The 20,809-nt window shown below is 40.5% G+C and overlaps 1 protein-coding gene and 1 long non-coding RNA gene across 9 annotated transcripts in view; both read right to left on the minus strand.

The window, feature by feature from the left end:
- The window catches only part of TNIK (TRAF2 and NCK interacting kinase), a 405,908-nt gene that overhangs the window by 265,964 nt on the left and 119,135 nt on the right, over positions 1-20,809 (minus strand). The window lies entirely within an intron of this gene.
- On the minus strand, positions 412-20,034 carry LOC147577293 (uncharacterized). The gene is made up of 2 exons (XR_015240121.1): positions 11,036-20,034; positions 412-10,807 (listed from the first exon to the last, which is right to left on the minus strand). It is a non-coding gene; the product is annotated as an uncharacterized LOC147577293 (long non-coding RNA).

A 20,809-nucleotide genomic window follows, 5' to 3' on the forward strand; every position in this document is an offset into this window, starting at 1 on the left:
AAGTACTGTGCTCCCCCCTCCCTTACCAATCCCACTCTCGACCATCATGGGTAAACCACTCTACCACTTAGTAAATGCACACTTTCCAGAACTTTTGACAAGCACTTTTTCATATAATATGCTTTAAAAAAACTGGGATCATACTGTATTTTCTACAATTCCTGTCACCATCCCAAGTGGCTAGGAACATGTATCAAATGCCATCTGAACACTTGGTTCTACTTCTATTATACACATATGTATGCACACAGGCAAATATACATGTATACTTAAACACAAAACGGCATAAAAATAAGCCTCTTAAGAAAATGCCCCTTTGTTCCTTATTAGTGCTTAGCTACCTAGGGAATGTATAAGGCAGATGAAGCAAAAGTGCTCCATTTCACCAACACAACTTTGACTTTGGTGTCAGTGTTTTTTGTTTTTGTTGTTTGTTTGCTTTCAGTGGGGGGGGGGGGGCACAATACTGGGGGTCACCAAACTGACCATTGGGCTACATCTGGTCTACCATCTGTTTTTGTATAGCCTGTGAATTAAGAATGTTTTTTCATTATTAAATGTTTGGAGGAAAATATTTTTTAAAGAATAACATTCCATGATAAGTGAAAGTTACATGAAATTCACATTCTGGTGTCCATAAGTGTTTGACTGGAAGGCATGTTCATTTTGCTTGTTGTCTATGGCTGCTTACTCCTACGAGGGCAGTAACTCAGAAGTTGCGACAAAGAGGGGTGCCTGGGTGGCTCAGTCGGTTAAGTGTCCGACTTCGGCTAAGGTCATGATCTTGAGGTTTGTGGGTCCGAGCCCCGCGTCAAGATCTGTGCTGACAGCTCACAGCCTGGATTCTGCTTCAGATTCTGTGTCTTCCTCTCTCTCTCTGTACCTCTCCCACTTATGCTCTGTCTCTCTCTCTTTCTCCCTTAAAAATAAATAAACATTAAAAATAATTTTTAAAAAAAGTTGCAGCAAAGACTGTAATTCCACAAAGCCTGAAATATTTACTATCTGGCTCTTTCTGGAAAAAGTCTGCCAACCTCTGTTTTAGTACATGAGATTTAGTTTTCTAATATCTCACTTGTAAAACAATTCTTTAAATGCCATGTAGACACTCCTCTTTTAGTGGGTAAAGAGGACCAAAGTATGCAGATAGGCAGGAGTAGAAAAAGGTCACTTGGTACAACAAACAGGTAACATACATACGGACTTCTCTTTCTAGATTTTCCAAAAATTCTCTTGGTCCTAAAATATTACTTATAATCTGCTAATGAAGTAAAGGTGCCATGGATTATGTTGCTAGAAAGTCTAACCCATTTGTCCACCTGTTGAGCACCTACTGTGTTCCAGGTCGGTGCAGGGCACTGACAATTCCCAAGTCAACAAGATGGACATCATCTCTGCCCTCAGGGACTCCCAGCCCAGTATGTTCATTACAATGTGAGAAGCTATGAAAGCATAGATCAGGGGAGCACAATGGTCTACGGGATGGGGCGGGATTAGAAAAGATTCAAGGTAATTTCACTTTTATTAGATTGAAAACTCAAAATCCAGAGGGTAGTTGCTGCACAAGTAATTAGGCAGCAATGAGAGAATCTGCCACCACCTCACTGTCTCTGTGTTCTCACTCTCTGTTCTTTATAAGCTATGATTGTGAGCAAAAGGAGCATTAAAAAAAAATTTAATGTTTATTGTTGAAGGAGAGAGAATGTGAGTGGGAGAGGGGCAGAGAGAGAGGGAGACACAGAATCCGAAGCAGGCTCCAGGCTCTGAGCTATCAGCACAGAGCCTGACATGGGGCTCAAACTCACAATCTGTGAGATCATGACCTGAGTGAATTCGGTCGCCCAACTGACTGAGCCACCCAAGCACCCCAGCAAAGGGAGCATTTTAGCCTCTAATTAAGATGGGATCTTGGTGCACCTGGGTGGCTCAGTCAGTTTAATATCCAACTCTGGATTTCAGCTCAGGTCATGATCCCAGGTTGGGGGATCGAGCCCCACGTTGGACTCCACACTAAGTGTGGAGCACGCTTGAGATTCTCTGCTCTTTCTTCCCCATTCATGCATGCTCTCCCTCTCTCTACAATTGAAAAGAGAGAGAGAGATGCAATCTCAATCCAGTTTATGACTAAGGCCAAACTGTGAGTGCTCTGTACCATCAACAGATTTTGAGTTTAAATTTCATTTTTTTAGTGGATCTCATCCAACCATCAAACCCAAGCCTCCTTCATGGAAAAAAGAAATGAAACTACTGCACATACTGTGTATATATCCACTAACCACCCCATGGCATTTAAAAACGCAAAGCAAAAAAAAGTCACCCTGCCTTATTCCACGGTGTAATCCCAGCAGCTACTCCCAAGTAGAATTCCACCCAGATAAGAGAGGCTTTGTGTCCATATAAAAGAAATCAACAGTATTTTTTTATACACCTGAAGTTCCCAGACACACAAAGTGAGGAGAAGAGGAGACGAACGGGAAAAAGATGATTTCAGCAATATTCTGCAATCCTGACGTAGGGTGGAGGAGTTTGGGTGACGCTTAGTGACTTCAAGGTCCTGCGCCTTTAAGGCTTGAATTCTTTTGAGTAACTGAACTATGGGGACATTCAAATTGGGTCAGAGTCTCTCACTCTTACAGGCTTCCTTGGTGTCCTATGTTCCTGTTGACTTCATACAGAACTAAGCAAGCATAAAAGGTCTCTAGAGAGAAGCAGCAACTGGAATCTGGGACAGAAAGAACAAAATGACTTCACAGTGCTGCCACTAGGTCTCTGTTATTTTCACAGAAGGCTGAGTGAGCCCCATTGAGTAAAGCTGTATCCGACACTATCTGTACTGGTTTTCCATTAGGGCCTGAGTTGGTGGGGGTCAGGTGTTCTTATTCATCTAATTGATGGTAATTAGATGGGCTAACTTTGCCGACACAAAGAACTAGGTTTGAAAGTTAGGTTTTGTGATTCACCAAAGATAAAACTCATGAAAGGGACCTGGAGCTAAACTTTCAGAAACACCGGGGTTTTTGAGCCACAAATATCCAGGCATCACCTAGCTCCAAAATGGAAAAGATGAACCGAATCTTCGGGGAGAGACCAGTTTGTTAAACAGAACTCAGCTTGGCTGGTACTGTTTCTAAGAGGTCAGCCTTTCTCTCTGCAAACAGGCAGAGACCAGCCAGACCATCTCTTCAAGAAGTTGCCCAAAATCAGAGTGGCAGGAAGAAAGTAACAACGGTTCAATAAACGGAGTCCAAAGGCCAAATCCGTCTGCTGATCAGGAGCCATGTCTAGGGATTAGTAGGAAGCTCTGGACATCTAGGTGGCCCCAAGTATTCCTTTGCCATTAATTACATGAGTTGTTGCTAATAAAAGTTATTTAACAAGTAAAAATTTCTGGATGTCCACTTAAATTTAAATTTCAGACAGACTAACACTTCAGTAGAAGTATGTCCCATAACTAAGAATATGATAATGGAATATACTTCTACTAAAAAAAAATAATCAGTTGTTTATCCAAAATTCAAATGGTCATACTTAATCCACATAGTTTTCAAGTTGTTCAAATATTACATGCGTATAGCTATAAGACATACACTGAAATGTTATTCATTGTTGATCTGAAATTTAAGTTTAACGGAGAGTCCTACATTTTATCTGGCAAATTTAGTCACAGAGAACACAAGCAGCCATGGTCAGTGACATCTTAAAGACTTGGGGAAGCATGCTAGAAGACCACTTTGCAAGGGTTTATCTTGGACTTTGATTCATTAATTGACGTTTGCAGAAGGGCCAGGAGGGCAGGCATTTTTATCTTAAATATGCTTTTACCACTCGTGTGGAAAAGAGGCAAACATTGCTGACACCAACGATTTGTGACAGGAAGCAAATCCCAGAGTCCTTGCAGCGTTAGTTAGGGCCACTGGGTTCCCAAGCCTCCTCTCCTCCATACTCCAGACATCATAATGAATGAGGTCCATATTGATCCTCTTGGGTCCCTGTGGGTTTAATTTGTTTAGAGCTATTCATCTAAGATGGTGTAGTATGCAGTGGGAGAGGTGAGTTGAAAATATTTCCAATAAATAGGCTAGGATTACACATTGCAGGTCCCTACAAAACCATCACACCCAGAGTTCTGGGTAGACAAAGAGGAGAGTGACCAAAAGTAATCAGTAAAACCAAGAGGAAAACTACAAAGGGGTTTTGAACGTATCTTTGCTTTAAAATGCTTTTTAGGGGGTGCCTGGGTGGCTCAGTCGGTTGAGCGTTTGACTTCAGCTCAGGTGATGATCTCACAGTTCAGGAATTCAAGCCCCGCTTCAGGCTCTGTGCTGACAGCTCAGAGTCTGGCGCCTGCTTTGGATTCTTTGTCTCCCTTTTTCTCTGCTCCTCCCCCAATCACACTCTGTCTCTCTCACAAAAATAAATAAACATAAAATTTTTTTAAATAAAATACAATGCTTTTTAAAATATATTAGCTCAGGGGCGCCTGGGTGGCTCACTGGGTTAAGTATCCAACTCCTGATTTCGGCTGAGGTCATGATCGTGAAATCAAGTCCCGTGTTGGGCTCTGCACTGAATGTGGAACCCGCTTGGGAGTCTCTCTCTCTCTCTCTCTCTCTCTCTCTCTCTCTGCCCCTCACCCACTCATGCTCACTTGTGCTCTGTTTCTCAAAAATAAATAAATAAGCATTTAAAAAGTAATAAAATAAAATTTATTAGCTCATTTCTTCTGCTTTATTATGTAATGTACATGAAAAATAATTAGTAATCTTGGGCACTTGAACTGCCTCAAGTTACCTTTCTAGATATTGATTCTCACTACAGGGTACTGTAGGCAGATATACAAAAGAAGCAGGCATCTAGTCTAAAAGAGTAGCAGTTTCTCTATAAAGTGTCCAGAAGGCTTATGTACATCTCTTTCTCCCAGAGGAAAAAAAAATTCCCAGATTCCCTAATTACTTAGGTTTAGACAAAACTATAATGAGTCGGTACAATCTATGCCAGTGATTCTCAAACGCTGATGTGCATAAAAATCACTTGGAAGGTTATCAAAACACAGACTGTTGCCTTCATCCCCAGAATTTCTAATTTTTTAGGTGTGGGGTAGGGTTTAAGAATTTGCATTTCTTAAATGTTCCCAGATGATGCTAATGCTTCTGGTTCGAAGATCATCTTTTGAGAAACCAGGGCCTGTGCCATTATAAGTAATGGTATTGTTTGATACAATTGTTCACATTGAGTCTTTATGATTTGTCACACCATAAAGGCAAACCACTCCTACCCTTGAATGTGCCCTTCCTAGATTCTTATCTTGTCTGCTTATATTTTTAGACTGTCTAGAAAGTCCCCAACTCACAAACACCATACTTAGAATCATCCCCTCCTACAGGATGTCTGCTCCAGCCCCCCAAAACCCCCACTGCCAATAACACAAGAAGCATTATAAAAAATGATGAAGTTTTAGAAATCTATGCTAAACAAAGGAAAGAAGCTATGCCATCCCCGGAATGGGACTCCCACTTTAAGACAAAAAATGATTTCTGGAATGGATGAGGAAGGAGGATCCAAGATGCAAATACACCTTAGTGTGATTTAGTCTAACCAGGGGATGGGTCTCCCTTTTGCTACACTGAACCAGGGCTGAAGTCAGAGAGGTTAGTAATCCTGAGCATGGACTGAAGTAGCCAGCAAACCTGGTGGAAAAACACAAAGAACCTGCAGAAAATTGCATCAGGGAGTAGCTGATAGATGGTAGTTACAGAGTCAATGCCGTGTGTGTGTGCTCACCAACTACTTCTCTTGCCTCCTGAGCACATGACTTCCTTTTCCTGGCCCCATGCATCTGGGAGGAGTCAAGTGACTGATTCTGCCTAGTAGAATATGGTCAGAATGGCTAGACAGTTCCAGGCCTGACCTCTAAAATGACCTATAAATCGATCCCATTTACAATTGCATCAAGAGCCATAAAATACCTAGGAATAAACCTAACCAAAGATGTAAAAGATCTGTATGCTGAGAATTATAGAAAATTTATAAAAGAAATTGAAGAAGACACATAGAAATGGAAAAACATTCTATGTTCACGGATTGGAGGAACAGATATTGTTAAAATGTCAATACCACCCAAAGCAATCTACACATTCAATGCAACCCCAATCAAAATTGCACCAGCATTCTTCTCAGAGCTAGAACGAGCAATCCTAAAATTTGTATGGAACCATAAAAGACCCCGTACAGCCAAAGAAATGTTGAAAAAGAAAACTAAAGCTGGAAGCATCATAATCCCAGACTTTAGCCTGTACTAGACAGCTGTAATCATCAAGACAGCATGGTATTGACACAAAAACAGACATATAGACCATGGAATAGAATAGAGAACCCAGAATTGGACCCACAGATGTATGGCCAACTAATCTTTGACAAAGCAGAAAAGAGTATCCAATGGAAAAAAGACAGTCTCTTTAGCAAATGGTGCTGGGAGAACTGGACAGCAACATGCAGAAGAATGAAACTGGACCACTTTCTTACACCATACACAAAAATAAACTCAAAATGGATGAAAGACTTAAATGTGAGACAGGAAACCATCAAAACCCTAGAGGAAAAAACAGGCAACAACCTCTTTGACCTCAGCCATAGCAACGTCTTACTCAACACATCTCTGAAGGCAAGAGAAATAAAAGCGAAAAGAAACTATTAGGACCTCATCAAGATAAAAAGCTCCTGCACAGCAAAGGAAACAATCAACAAAACTAAAAGGTAACCGACAGAATGGGAGAAGATATTTGCTAATGACATATCAGATAAAGGGTTAGTATCCAAAATCTATAAAGAACTTACCAACTCAACAGCCAAAAAACAAATAGTCCCGTGAAGAAATGGGCAGAAGACATTAATAGACGCTTTTCCAAAGAAGACATCCAGACCAACAGACACACGAAAAGATGCTCAACATCGTTTATCATCAGGGAAATACAAACAAATAAACAAACAAACAAAAAACACATTGAGATACCACCTCACACCGGTCAGAGAGGCTAAAATTAACAACTCAGGCAATGACAGATGTTGGTGCAGATGTGGAGAAACAGGAACCCTTTTGCACTGTTGGTGGGAATGCAAATTGGTGCAGCCACTCTGGAAAACAGTGTGGAGGTTCCTCAAAAAATTAAAGATTGAATTACCCTATGACCCAGCAATAGCACTACTAGGAATTTATCCAAAGGATACAGGAGTGCTGATTCATAGGGGCACATGTACCCCAATGTTTATAGCAGTACTATTAACAATAGCCAAATTATGGAAAGAGCCCAAATGTCCATCAACTGATGAATGGATAAAGAAGATGTGGTACACACACACACACACACACACACACACACACACACAATGGAATACTACTCAGCAATGAGAACGAATGAAATCTTGCCATTTGCAACAATGTGGCTGGAACTGGAGGGTATTATGCTAAGTGAAATAAGTTACTCAGAGAAAGACAGGTATCATATGTTTTCACTCACATGTGGAATTTGAGAAACTTAACAGAAGAACATGGGTGAAGGGAAGGGAAGGGGAGAAAAATAGTTACAAACAGAGAGGGAGGGAGGCAAACCATAAGAGACTCTTAAATACAGAGAACAAACTGAGGGTTGATGAGGGGGAAGGGTAGAGGAGAAGAGGGGTGATGGGCACTGAGGAGGGCACGTGTTGGGATGAGCACTGGGTGTTGTATATAAGCAATGAATCATGGGAATCTACTCCCAAAACCAAGAGCACACTGTATACACTGTATGTTAGCTAACTTGACAATAAATTATATTTTAAAAATAGGTAAATAAAATAAAACAACCCATAAAGATGGACACTCTCTTCTGCTGCCTTTGCAGGAGTCTCTGAGAAGGCCCTAGGGGACATGGTGTGACTGGATGAAAGTCACCAGTATACAGTGGTTAGAGGAGAGCCGCTCATCCGGAACACTGGTTCTGGGTTTGGCAAGAGGAAGATACAGACTTTAGAGCATGAAGCCACAGATTTGGTGGTTGTTACTGCAGCATAGCCTAGCCTTTCCTAACTAATACAACTACAGAAGATAAGGTGTAACAATTGTCCCTTCCTCATCTGAGCCAAAGCAGACTGATGCCACATTCTGTTCTTCTGTATTACATAGAACCTATATTGTCTTTACTCCGGACCAGTGGCTCTCCAATTTGGCTCAGTAAGAAAATCACTTGTTTGGAAAAAGAATCCTGAGCTCTCTCCAAACCTACTGAATCAGAATCTTCAAGTTTGAGAGAGGCCACAGGCTTCTTAAACACAGGGTCAATTGGCTTGCCTAGGGCTAAATTGAAATGTCCCTTTCAGAGGGCTAGTTTGCCCCTATCTGGAGACTAGGTTATGCCTTGTCAGGTGCATAGTTTAGGACATTTTGGAAGGCTACTAATCTTTACCAAATTATTTTTGAAGTGAGGATTTTAAATTATGTATTGGCAGGAATCAAATATTCAAGTGTAATGGATTTAATTAATTTAAAAGCTTCTCTTTTAAGATGATGCAATAATTGGCATAAAGCCGAATGCCCGAAATACCTACCAGTGAGGATTTAAATGCTCAATTAAAACAATTTGAGTTTTATTGGTTGTGAAGGAGATATTTAAATATGTAAACAAGATTGACTCCCTAAGCTCTCCAGCTTGACAGTAATTTCTGCCTACCTTTCCTCATCCCCTTTAAAGGAGTTTCTTGAGGTGCTCAGGTGGCTCAGGGGGTTAAGCATCTGACTCTTGATCTCAGCCCAGGTTATGATCTCATTGTTGGCGAGTTTGAGCCCTACTTCAGGCTCCATGCTAACAGCACAGAGGCAGCTTAGGATTCTCCCTCTCCCCCTCTCTCTCTGCCACTTCCCTGCTTGCACAGGCCAGATCTCTCTCTCTCTCTCTCTCTCTCTTTCTCCCTCTCTCTCTCTCTCTCTCAAAATAAATGAATAAACTTTAAAAAAAAAACCCAGGACTTTCCATGCCCCTTGAGGATGAGGGCAGTCAGAGTGGACTTGGGCCATCATAAAAAGTAATTGAGGAAGCCCGGCTTGAGAATCTACTCTTGGTCAGAGCACAAGAGTACCACCTAAACTGTCTAAGACTGACAAGTCCTTGTTGATCCTCAAATATAACATCAACACTACATCAGGGCCTTTGCACTTGCTATTTCTGCTATAGTCTTCCTGTAGTTGTCTGAAAGACTTGCTCCTACACTTCCCTTATGCTCAAATGTCACTATCCTTAAGGCCGTCAATGAAAAAAGAACCCCTCACACACACACACACGCACACACACACACTTCCTTATACCTTATTTTATTTTTCCCCCTAGCAGTTTCACCATCTAACATGCTAAATATTACTTGTTTATTTGTATATTATCCACTTCTCTCACTTACATGAGTTTCATGTATCCTTAGGGTTTAGAAGCTGGCAGACACATAAGTGTGCTCAATAAATATTTTGAATGAATAAATAAGCAAAAAAAGTTTAATGAACTTAAATATTTGAGTATTTGGGGGATTCTAAATAAAAGATGAGTATGGACTGGGCCCTGATATACTGACTATATGAATGAGAGGGTCTTCTTATGATGAGATTGGATAGTTCTCATTCCATACTGTTTAGTAATCTGTTCCATTCTGGGCAAATTTGCCACAGGTGATATTCTACCTAAAAGAATTGCCCCCAAAATATTTAATTTCTCATGTCCAGAAAAATATATCTGAACCAAACATTTTTTGTTTGCAAATATATGTTCTAACACCACATATATATATGGATACACATATATATCTCGAGATATATATAGGCCTGCAGATAAGCTATGTTCTAAAAACATGTAACTCAGGGCCTGATCCTCCTCAAAGGGATATAATTAGGTGGTAGGGTGGCCAGTTCACAAGCTACTGAAGCGCCTCCACCCCAGCCCCCAATAATAGTCATGTGACATGGGAAAGCATGTCCAGGTCAGGAGGAGAAGGTTAAGAGTGCCCCCTTTCTCCTATTGTCTCAGTGCAGGAATGGCTGTAAGCAAAATTGTAGAGAACTCTAGATTTGACCTCAGTCCTACCAGGACCTTTCTAACTTCTCCTGAGGCCACAGTCTCAAGTCCCCACCCTGTAAGAGCCCAACTGCATCCTTAACCAGTCTTTCAGAAGGAGAATGTTGCAACCATTAAAATACCCTTTAGAAATTTGTTCAACCCAAGAGGATTAAGAAAAAAACAAACTCCGTAATTATTTGCCCATGAATATTATTGATACTTAAACAAAGAAAATTTATTTTTCTATAATAAAGTATTACAAGAACACAAAATCAAAAGACTAATATTTAATTTCATTGCCATTTATATCGATCATTTATAGATCATTACCATTTTATGCTAACTTGAGTTGCTATAGTGAGATGAAGCATTTGGAGTATGGAGGCAGCTGGTCCGGGGTTTGGATCCCAGTTCTTCTAGTAACTGCCTTTGCGGCCTTCCGGGGACAAAGGCCTCAACTTGTATGAGACTCACAGTCAAATGGGAAAAAAAAATTAATGCATCCCTCTGGATCACCTTGACAGCTAAATAATGCCTCGTCCATACTAAGTGCTTAATTCAAATAAATGTTAATGCTTCTGTCATTTTTTAAAATTACTTAATATTGCAGTAAACATTTTTCATTGCCTTATGAGGCATAAGATTGGCAACTTTACTGCAGTTTAATTATGTTTCACTAATATATATCAAACAAAATTTTTTTTAAGAAAATACTGTAGTAGAAAACATCAGGTCTGGGGCGCCTGGGTGGCACAGTCGGTTAAGCGTCCGACTTCAGCCAGGTCATGATCTCGCGGTCCGTGAGTTCGAGCCCCGCGTCAGGCTCTGGGCTGATGGCTCGGAGCCTGGAGCCTGTTTCCGATTCTGTGTCTCCCTCTCTCTCTGCCCCTCCCCAGTTCATGCTCTGTCTCTCTCTGTCCCAAAAAAAAAAAAAAAAAAAAAAAAAACGTTGAAAAGAAAACATCAGGTCTTCCAGACAGAGAAATGTGTCCAAATCTTTTACTAATGAGTGAGTGTCCTTGGGCCATTTACCTTGAACTCCATGAGTTTCAGTTCCCACATAAAAAATGAGAATAAAAATTCCAACTTTCAGTGTTGTCTTGAGGGTGAGAAATGAAACAAGTAAAAGCCCCTAGCACATAATGGTCCCCACTGATATTCTGAAGGAGTAGATGGCAAAATAAAGAAAATAAGAGAATCAATGCCTCTTCATTTAGGCCAGTCATTAGCTAACAATCAGCCACTGTGAATGATAAAAAGTCTAGTAAAGTCAATAAAATGTGAAGTGAAACCTAATTCACTTTTACAATATGACCTACTTTCAGCTATTTTTGATTCACATGAACAACCAATGTTACAAGGAGCTGATTCTGCAAAGACTGTTCATTAAAAGCATTTTCTTTTCTTTTCTTTTCTTTTCTTTTCTTTTCTTTTCTTTTCTTTTCTTTTCTTTTCATTATGGCTTTCCACTTTGAGGGGTTGAAAAAAAAAGATTTTCAGTGACAAGCATCCGTTGAAAGACCCCTTGTACTCATCTCACGGTGTGACTTTCAAAGTCTATGTAGTGTCAAAGGTTACTGCAGATGCGGGAGGAAAGGAGGACCCAAAGCAAATCGGTTTTTAATTCCACTCAATTATGCAGCTTCGATTAGGCCGCTCTGAACACCCTAAATAGACTATTATTTAGATCTTCGTATCTGAAGGTTTCAAAAAAGAATATTCTGAATGATCTTCTCCCTTCCTATGAAGTACAAGTAGAAACACCTAGGTTTGTGCTCTGTAGAGAAGGCCTAGCTGTGCTGGTTTTTCATTTGGGACGCAAATGTGCTTCTTAGATACTGACCCCAAATCACTTAAGTACCTTTGAATCTTAGCAAAACAGCTGAAGGAAGATATTTTCAGGTGCTTTGGTGTATCTTTGTAAAGGGCCACTGTCTTTTCTCTCAGGGACTACAGCATTCCTTAAGCAATCGAATCTACCAGATGACCAAGATGCAAGAAGGAAAAATTATTTTCCCAAAGGCTAAACAAGGGGTAATGACTGCCAAACTAATTGTCTCTTAATTTTCTTTTCTACTCCCTCTCTGGCTGGACTTCTAGAGATAGAATATATAGATTTCCCCTTTGTTAATAACGTTAACTCAGGAGGCGGCAGTGTCCTAGCAACAAAAAGCGGGGTTTTGGTGTTTTTGGGTTTTGTTTTTGATACCCCAGGGACTCTGCCTTATAAACTGGAGAGGGGTGGGACATTTTATAATTGGGGTATTTCTAACCAGGCAGATGGGAAGTGTGGGAGACAAAACCGTCTTGGGAGAACCTGATATGTGATCCTTATATTCCCACTATATTTTCCAAACCAACCCAAGTGAGAACCACTGGTCCTTCACCCACTATCCTAATGACAACCACAACAAGCGATTCATCATGCCACCCTCTTCCTATGCTAACAGACCCCTGGGTTAAAACGTCCACGGGCCTCCTACCCAAGCAAGAGTAAATGGCAAGTGAGCGGATGGCATAGATCTGCTTGTCTTCATTTCAAAAAGAGAGAGAAAGAGAGAGAGACAAAAGACATAGATGGTCCTCCCAAAAATAACAGAAAAATTAAGCTATGGAAGTACCAGTGATGACTAAATTTTTGAATTTAACAACATAAACCTTTGAAACTGTGACATGAAAACAATATTTTGTGATCCTCTAAAACTGCAGACGTGTGCTAATCCCAATGAAAGAGAAAAGCACTGGGGATTGTGAATCAGTTCCCAAATCCTCTGCTGAAGAAACTCTTTGAGTGAAGAAAGGAGCCCTCCAGTCTCTTACACTATGAATCCAACAACAGGCCCCCAGTTCCACCTCAGGGCCAGGACCACTCCCTGGCGCTTTCCCATAGAGCTTCCATTCAGGAAAAACATGGCAAAGAAAACCTCCTAAATGCCAACTGCTGTCATTTCTTAATGTTTTCTGTAATGGCTTGACTTGCTAAAATGACAGGGTTTATTATTTTTAGCTTTCAGCTTTGGTGAGTTGATCAGTCAAAACAAAGTATTAAAATAGCACCTACTTGGTAAATTCAATTTCAGATGACTGCATCTTAAACCCATTATAGACTAATATAAGCCTGACTTTTACATAGCTGAGGAAGTTTGAGAAGAAATAATAAATTCCTAGCTCAAAGAGGCAGGATGAATAACTTCTTTTGTCTTAAATAGGAGTCTATTTTGGAAGCAAATCCCAAAGGAAGTCAATGATAAACAATAGATTCATTTAAATCATTTTAGGACAAATAGCAATGAGGGTTTAAGGGAGTTTCTGAAAGTTCTAATGTTCCATCCAGCACATGTGAAATGCTTGAGATCTCAGTTAAACGCAGCATTACAAATAAGTAAGTAAGGCGCGCCTGGGTGGCTCAGTCAGTTAAGCATCTGACCTAGGCTCAGGTCATAATCTCACAGTTCGTGGGTTTGAGCCCCATGTCAGGTTCTGTGCTGACAGCTCGGAGCCTGGAGCTTGCTGCGGATTCTGTGCCTCCCTCTCTCTCTACCCCTCCCCCACTTGTGCTCTTTCTCTCTCTCTCTTTCTCTCTCTCAAAAATGAATAAACATTTAAAAAATTAAAAAAAACAAATAAGTAAGTAAAGTAAATGGTGGTCCAAGTCACACATGTCTTCTATGAAGAACACAACTTTTTTTTTCTTTGAAAACCTCCTTTAAAATAACCTAGCTGGCTCAGCCAGTAGAGCATGTAACTTCTTATCTCAGGGTTGTTAGGTCAAGCCCCAAGTTGCCCAATGTGGCAGTTTGCCCAAACACAGAGTTTGTTTAAAAAATAAAAATTAAATTGAATTAATTGAATTAGTAAAATAACCTAAACAATTATGAAAAATTATCTTGTGATAATATAAGCCACAGAAAGTTTTTTTAATCATTTTAAAATAACTTTTGTTCCCACTTGTTAAAATAATGCAAGTATAGGGTAAACTGGGTAAGGTGTATGGGAACTCTGTACTATTTTTGGATTTTTCTCTTAAAAAGACAAGCTATTCTAAAATTAAAAAAAATATTTTTTAAAAAAGTTTTGTTTTACTGGAGAGTATTTGGGAAAAAAAGAAAATTGTAAAAAGGAAAACCACCTATAAAAAACAGGTATACATACATATAAACTATAACTCTGTATATATGTGGTCTTATAGCCTGTCTTCTTTGGATTATTATGGCATTTTCCCATATCATTAAAAATTCTTCATAAAAAATTGTTTTAAAGGGCTGTTTATCATTATATCATATGGCTAAACCCAAAAATTTGTTTAGTCATTCTCCTACTGTGGGATATTTAACTTGTTTACTATTTTTAGTTACTGGAATTAGCTTTGTGCATATTTCTGATCATTTCTTCAAAGATGGATGCACACTTTTGGACATGGCCAAACTGCTTTCCAGAAAATTAACTTATTCTTGAAGAGTATGCATCACCCCACCTCAGCTCCAAGCACTACCATACATGACAACCTTCCACAATGGGAGTGCAGCCAGTTTAGCGTTAGGGTTCTTCCTGGGAAGAGCCTCAGGACTGACTGTCTGCTGTGAGTCAGGGCTGCTAGAGCCAAAGAAAGGTGTGAGATGCTCAAATGTCTCCAGGTAATCCTCCTGCCAGCCAACCTCCTGCTGATTCGGCTATAACCAAAAGCCAGGTGCATTTACTCAAACAAAATCTACCGAAATTGGTGTCTTAGAAAGATTTTACAAGAGTTTGAGGTGTCATATTTGGCCCAGATTATTCTCAACAAATTAAACACAAACAGAGATACTTGGATATTGTCTATAATGATTCTGGAAAAACCTCAGCTGGGGGTGGGAATATTGTTTCCCTAGGAGTTATTTGCAAACCTGATGGCATTTTACCTTGGCAGAATGACTGTAAAGCAATATTGGGGGGCGGGGGGGTTGAGATGGGGAGGCTAGAGATCTGTGAGTTTCTGAGAAAGAAGAATCATTCTGCCCAAAATGCCAATAGCATAGTGACATTCTTGAAGGTACTTTGACCAGAACAAGCAGCAGAGGGGTTCTTTTTAATTTTAAATTCAAATTTAACATTTGGAAATTTAACATAAAATCTGGCTTCCTCAGAAAATCGGAAGACCTGACAACATCGGGCCTAAATTCCCACGGCAACAAGTGGTATGAAATGAGTAGTGGCCCGTCCTTGAGTTGAGCAGACAGACCAGTCTCATGCATTTGAATTACCTGCCTGGCAAGCCCCTTCCTAACCACAAGGTCTTGGAAGGAGTTCTTCAGTTCCTTGGACTGAGAAAATTCTAGGAAGGCCTCAGGGAGATCCCCACCATTGTAACCATCACCACCACCACCATCCCGACCGGTCAAGCATCGGTGCCTCCTCCACCAAAGAAACCCGACTCCAAACTTCAGAGGAACTTCAAGTACACCAGCAACTCCAAACCAAAAGCCTTAGCAGACGTGGAGCCAAGAAAAAAGAAGACATAAACAACATCAAGGACCCTCATGAAGAAAGGGATCCTTCCAGAACCACACCTCTCGTTCAGACTCCTAGATTACCTCTCCTATGGCCTTGGCCTTGTCACTTAGTCCCTCTAAGCTCCAGTTTCCCCATCTGCAAGACAGGGATAACAAGACATCCTTCACAAGGTTGCTGGGAGGTCTGAACGAGGTCATGACTATGAAAATGTCCTTCCTGCAGCTCGGGCTCAGTCAATGCCAGGTGAATGTGAAGCTAGTTAATATCGCTTTAACTTCCTCTACACCTAGAGTAACATGTCCCCGCCTGGACAGCTGCACCTGGAGATCTAAAGTACCAACTACCTTATCTGCCCAGGGTCACAGGGTATTATTAGCTGCTTCCTGTAACCTCTGGTATCAAATGGGTTCATTTCTTTTATCATTGTTTATTTGATGGTGCTTTGAACAAGCATTAACTAAGCACCTACAATGTGCTAGGGGCAGAGATACCAAGGGGAAAAGATTACAACTGCAAGGAAATCAAAGTATAGGACAAAAACAAGCATATAACCCATGATTAGCACTTAGTGTCATAAATCCTCCATCAGAGATATGTAATGGAGTTCAGGGAATGCGGGGTGACTGACGGCCTCCATGTGAAAGAGATCCAAGAGATCAGGAAAGAAAGAGAGCTTTAATTTCCACCTAAAGGCTGACTGGAAATTCACCCAGAAGACAAAAAGAAAAGATGCTTTTTCAGACAGAAGGCAGAAAAGCAAAGGCATGACGAAAGTGTCATGATGCTTTTTAGGAAATACAAGTTGTGTGGCATAACTAATGCAGGTGCTAGTGAGGGAGTGGGGCAGGGGTTAAGCTCGAGGAGAGAGCACGCTTGGATTTTGGAAATAAGAAGGGTTTTAAGAACTGGAAGGAGGTGTCAGGTTTGGCTTTTAGAAAGAGATTACCCAAGCAGCCTGTTGGCTATTTAGTTTCTCTCTCTCCCTCTCTCTCTCCACATTCACACCCCCTCCACTGTGACTGTAGGAATGCAAGGGCCCCTCCCTGAGGAGATGGGGGTAAAAGGAATAGAATATTGGAGAAGGTGCCTGGGGAGATGAAGGAGAATAATGAAGAAGAGCAGGTGATACAAACACAGATCATTTCTGGCAGGATCTGTGGGCACCAGAGATTTTTCAGGCCATAGGACTAATTCATGGTCACACTAGGATATCCAGAAATGCCCTTGCCCTGCAAGGATCTCAAAAATATGACATTCAGGTGTAGAGTGAAAGAGTCTTCCAAAAATAGGCTAGAATCAAGCTATGTTTCCAGCCTGTTCCTCCTTCTTTCTTTTAAAGATTAACTACCGTAAGGCTTGCCAGAAAAAAAAAAAAGAAAAAAAAAAGAGGGTGGGTCAGGGGAACAGACTCAAGAAGGTCTGGGCAGGCACTGCTGTTTACTCACCACGTCTGACAGAACCATATTGTTTCTGTGCCTCAAACATGCCAGTAATTTCCTCAGGGAGAAGCACAGTATGAAGGGAGGGTAGTCTGTATTAAATTTAAAAACCTGAGTCCTGAACAATTGATCTTAATAAGCTGGATTTGGGGGTTATTTATTTATTTATTTATTTATTTTATTTTTGAGAGAAAGAGAAAGAGAGAGAGAGAGAGAGAGAGAGGCGGAGAGGGAGAGAGATAGAGGATCTTCAGCAGGCTCCACACTCAGCTTGGAGCCCAATGTGGGCTCAAACCCACAAAGCATGAGATCATGACCTGAGCCAAAATCAAGAGTCGAACACTCAACTGACTGAGCCACCCAGGTGCTCCTGCATTGTTGTTGTTTTTCTTTTATATATGCCATAAACTGTCACAACCCCTCTGATGACAGAATCTATTACTCTACTAGTACCGCAGATCACCATCACTTAAGGTGACTTTCAGAGCCTTTTTAGAGATAGGAATGATTAATAATGTGTATCCTCAAATACGTCCTCCTAAAAGCCACTCAACAGTAACCTTCTATTGGGGCTCCTGGGTGGCTCAGTCAGTTAAGCGTCTGACCTAAGCTCAGGTCATGATCTCACAGTTTGTGAGTTTGAGCCCAGCGTTGGGCTCTGTGCTAACAGCCTGGAGCTTGCTTCTGATTTTGTGTCTCCCTCTCTCTGCCCCTCCTCCACTCATGCTCTGTCTCTATCTCAAAAATAAATAAAACACTAAAAAAAATTTTTTTTAAAAACAGTAACTTTCTATGAGCTTGGTTAATATTGGAGAATCTCTCTAATGAAAAAGACCTAGAACTAACACGAAAGAGGCCAGGGCAAAGTCACATTTTATTTATATATCTATCCCCAGGGGCAAGCACAGTGTCTGGCACAATGTTGGCATGCAATAAAATTTTGTTGAAAGGCTAGACAAATAAAAAGAAAATGTATAGGTTATTTATTAATTTAATAATGCAATTTCCAAAGTTTTAGATTTTTAAAAATTGGCATAAAATTTATATATATACAATAAAACCTTTCACCCTGAGTAACTTGTTCTGCGAGTGTTCTCCAAGAGAAGCAAACATTTCCAACAAATTTTAACTTGATAAGCGAGGGATGTCTTGTAATACAAGTAGCACGTCATGCCGAATGTCACATGATCACAACCAAGCCAATGATTCCTCTCTTTCTCTCTCTGCAGGATTGTGGGTGATCATCTCCCATACTCAGACGCTCAGTCTCAGGCCGCAGTGTTTGGCAGTAATCAGTGATTTTTCAGAACAACAGAAGGTGCCCACAACTGGCACTAGTGTACTTTTTGTCACTTCAAAGCACCTATGGAAAGTCCTTTGCTTTTCCATATGAGAGTAAGCTTAGGAATGCTTTGCTTCATTCTAGGTCAGGCTGCCTGCACATATAGATCCTTTTCTCTGCTTCCAGTTACATAAAATACAGTGTACGACAAGATTTTATTACTACTGTACTGTAGTCAACATCTGTGCGAGCATATACAATGGCCCTCATGAAGAAAAAGGTTGAAAGGAAAGACAGTAAGAAGGAGATGATTACAGTGGAGGTTAAGAAGGAAATCACTGAGAAGTATGAACAAGGTATGCAAGTGGCCAAAATTGCAAGATTTTATAATGTCTATGTGCATGTCTACATCTCATCTGCCGAGGAGGAGGAGAAAAAGGCAGAGGAATCCCTCACTTCAGATGAGATTAGGGAGATGTGTAAAATGTGGGAAACTGCAGAATTTTGTAGAAAAGCACCATCCAAATAAGGCTGTAGTAGTGTGAGTGATGAATCTGTTTAACGACAATGCAATGTCACATTTCCATGAAATCCTCAAAAGGAGGTAAAAGCAAGTGTCATTGGGTAGGTTCCTTGTTAAATAGGTTAATTTGTTTATTTTTATTTATATGTTGTATTTTCTGTATTATTTTGTATATTACAGTATTGTAATCATTTTATTTGAATATTTTTGGGCTATGGAATGAATCATCTGAGTTTCCATTATTTCTTACGGGGAAATTGGCCTTGATATACAAGTGCTTTGGATTGCAAGCATGTTTCCAAAATGAATTATGCTCACAAACCGGGGTTTTACTGTAATAAAATTCACCCCTTTAAAGTGTACAGTTTGAGGTATTTTGACAAATGTATATAGTCATGTAACCACCAGCACAATCAGCCCCCCAAAATTCCTCATGCCTCATTGCAGTCAAGTCCCCTCTCCATAGTACTGGTCCATTGATCTGTTCTCCATTACCATGGTTTGCCTTTTCCAGAATGTCCTATTAATGGAATCACAGAGTATGTGGCCTTCAAGGCTAGCTTCTTTCCCTTACCATAAAGATTTTGAGTTCTTCCCTGTTGTTGCTTGTATCAGTACTTTATTAATTTTCATTGCTGAGTAGTATTCTATTGTTTAGATGTAACCCACTCTCCCATCGACAGATGTTTGGATTGTTTCCAGCTTTTGGCTATTATAATTAAAGCTGCTAGGAATATTCACATATACATCTTTGTGTCTGGCATGTGTTTTATTTCTTCTGAGTAAACACCTACAAGTGGATTTGCCTGCTCATATGGTAAAGTGTATGAATAACTTGATAAGAAATTGAGAAAGTGTGTTCCAAAGCAGCTGTATCATTCCGCATCCTTATCAGCAATGCATGAGAGTTCTGGTCGGTTCATATACTTGTCAACATTTGATACTGTCGATCTTTTTAACATTAGTCATACTCAAGATGAGATGTGTAGCTCACTGCAATTGTAATTTGCACTTATGACTGATGTCGGGTATCTTTATGTGTGCTAACTTGGCTGCACGTAGCTTCTTTGGTAAGCCAAATGTCTTTTAATAAAAGTTAAAAGCACTTTACTCATGTAGATTTCCCCAATACATTTTAGTTAATATCCAAAAAAACACTTTTTCGTTTTCCTCTGTTTTTCATGGAAAATTTCTAAGATGAATTAAATACTTCTTTGACTCCTTCGCATTCTTAACCATTTTCTTACAGAGAAGACGGAGGTACAGTACCCATACCAGGTGACTATGTGCTTTTCTCTTTGGGGCGCCTGGGTGGCGCAGTCGGTTGAGCGTCCGACTTCAGCTCAGGTCACGATCTCACGGTTTGTGAGTTCGAGCCCCGCGTCAGGCTCTGGGCTGATGGCTCAGAGCCTGGAGCCTGTTTCCGATTCTGTGTCTCCCTCTCTCTCTGCCCCTCCCCCGTTCATGCTCTGTTTCTCTCTGTCTCAAAAATAAATAAAATTAAAAAAAAAATTAGGTTAGGGGCACCTGGGTGGTTTGGTTGGTTTTATATATGTATAATTTATTGCCAGATTGGTTCCCATACAACATCCAGTGCTCCTCCCAACAGGTGCCCTCCTAAATGCCCATCACCCACTTTCCCCTCTCCCCCAACCCCCATCAACCCTCAGTTTGTTCTTAGTATTTAAGAGTCTCTTATGGTTTGCCTCCTTCCCTCCTCCCTTGTCTTTTTTTTTCCCCCTTCCCCTCCCCCCTGGTCTTCTGTTAAGTTTCTCAGGATTCACATATGAGTGAAAACATATGGTATCTGTCTTTCTCTGCCTGACTTATTTCACTTAGCATAATACCCTCCAGTTCCATCCACGTTGCTGCAAATAGCCAGATTTCATTCTTTCTCATTGCCAAGTAGTATTCCATTGTATATATACACCATATTTTCTTTATCCATTTGTCAGTTGATGGACATTTAGGCTCTTTCCATAATTTGGCTATTGTTGAAAGT

Source organism: Puma concolor, chromosome C2 (assembly GCF_028749965.1).
Source record: "Puma concolor isolate L17-30 chromosome C2, mPumCon1.1.hap2, whole genome shotgun sequence".
Taxonomy (NCBI): Eukaryota; Metazoa; Chordata; class Mammalia; order Carnivora; family Felidae; genus Puma; species Puma concolor.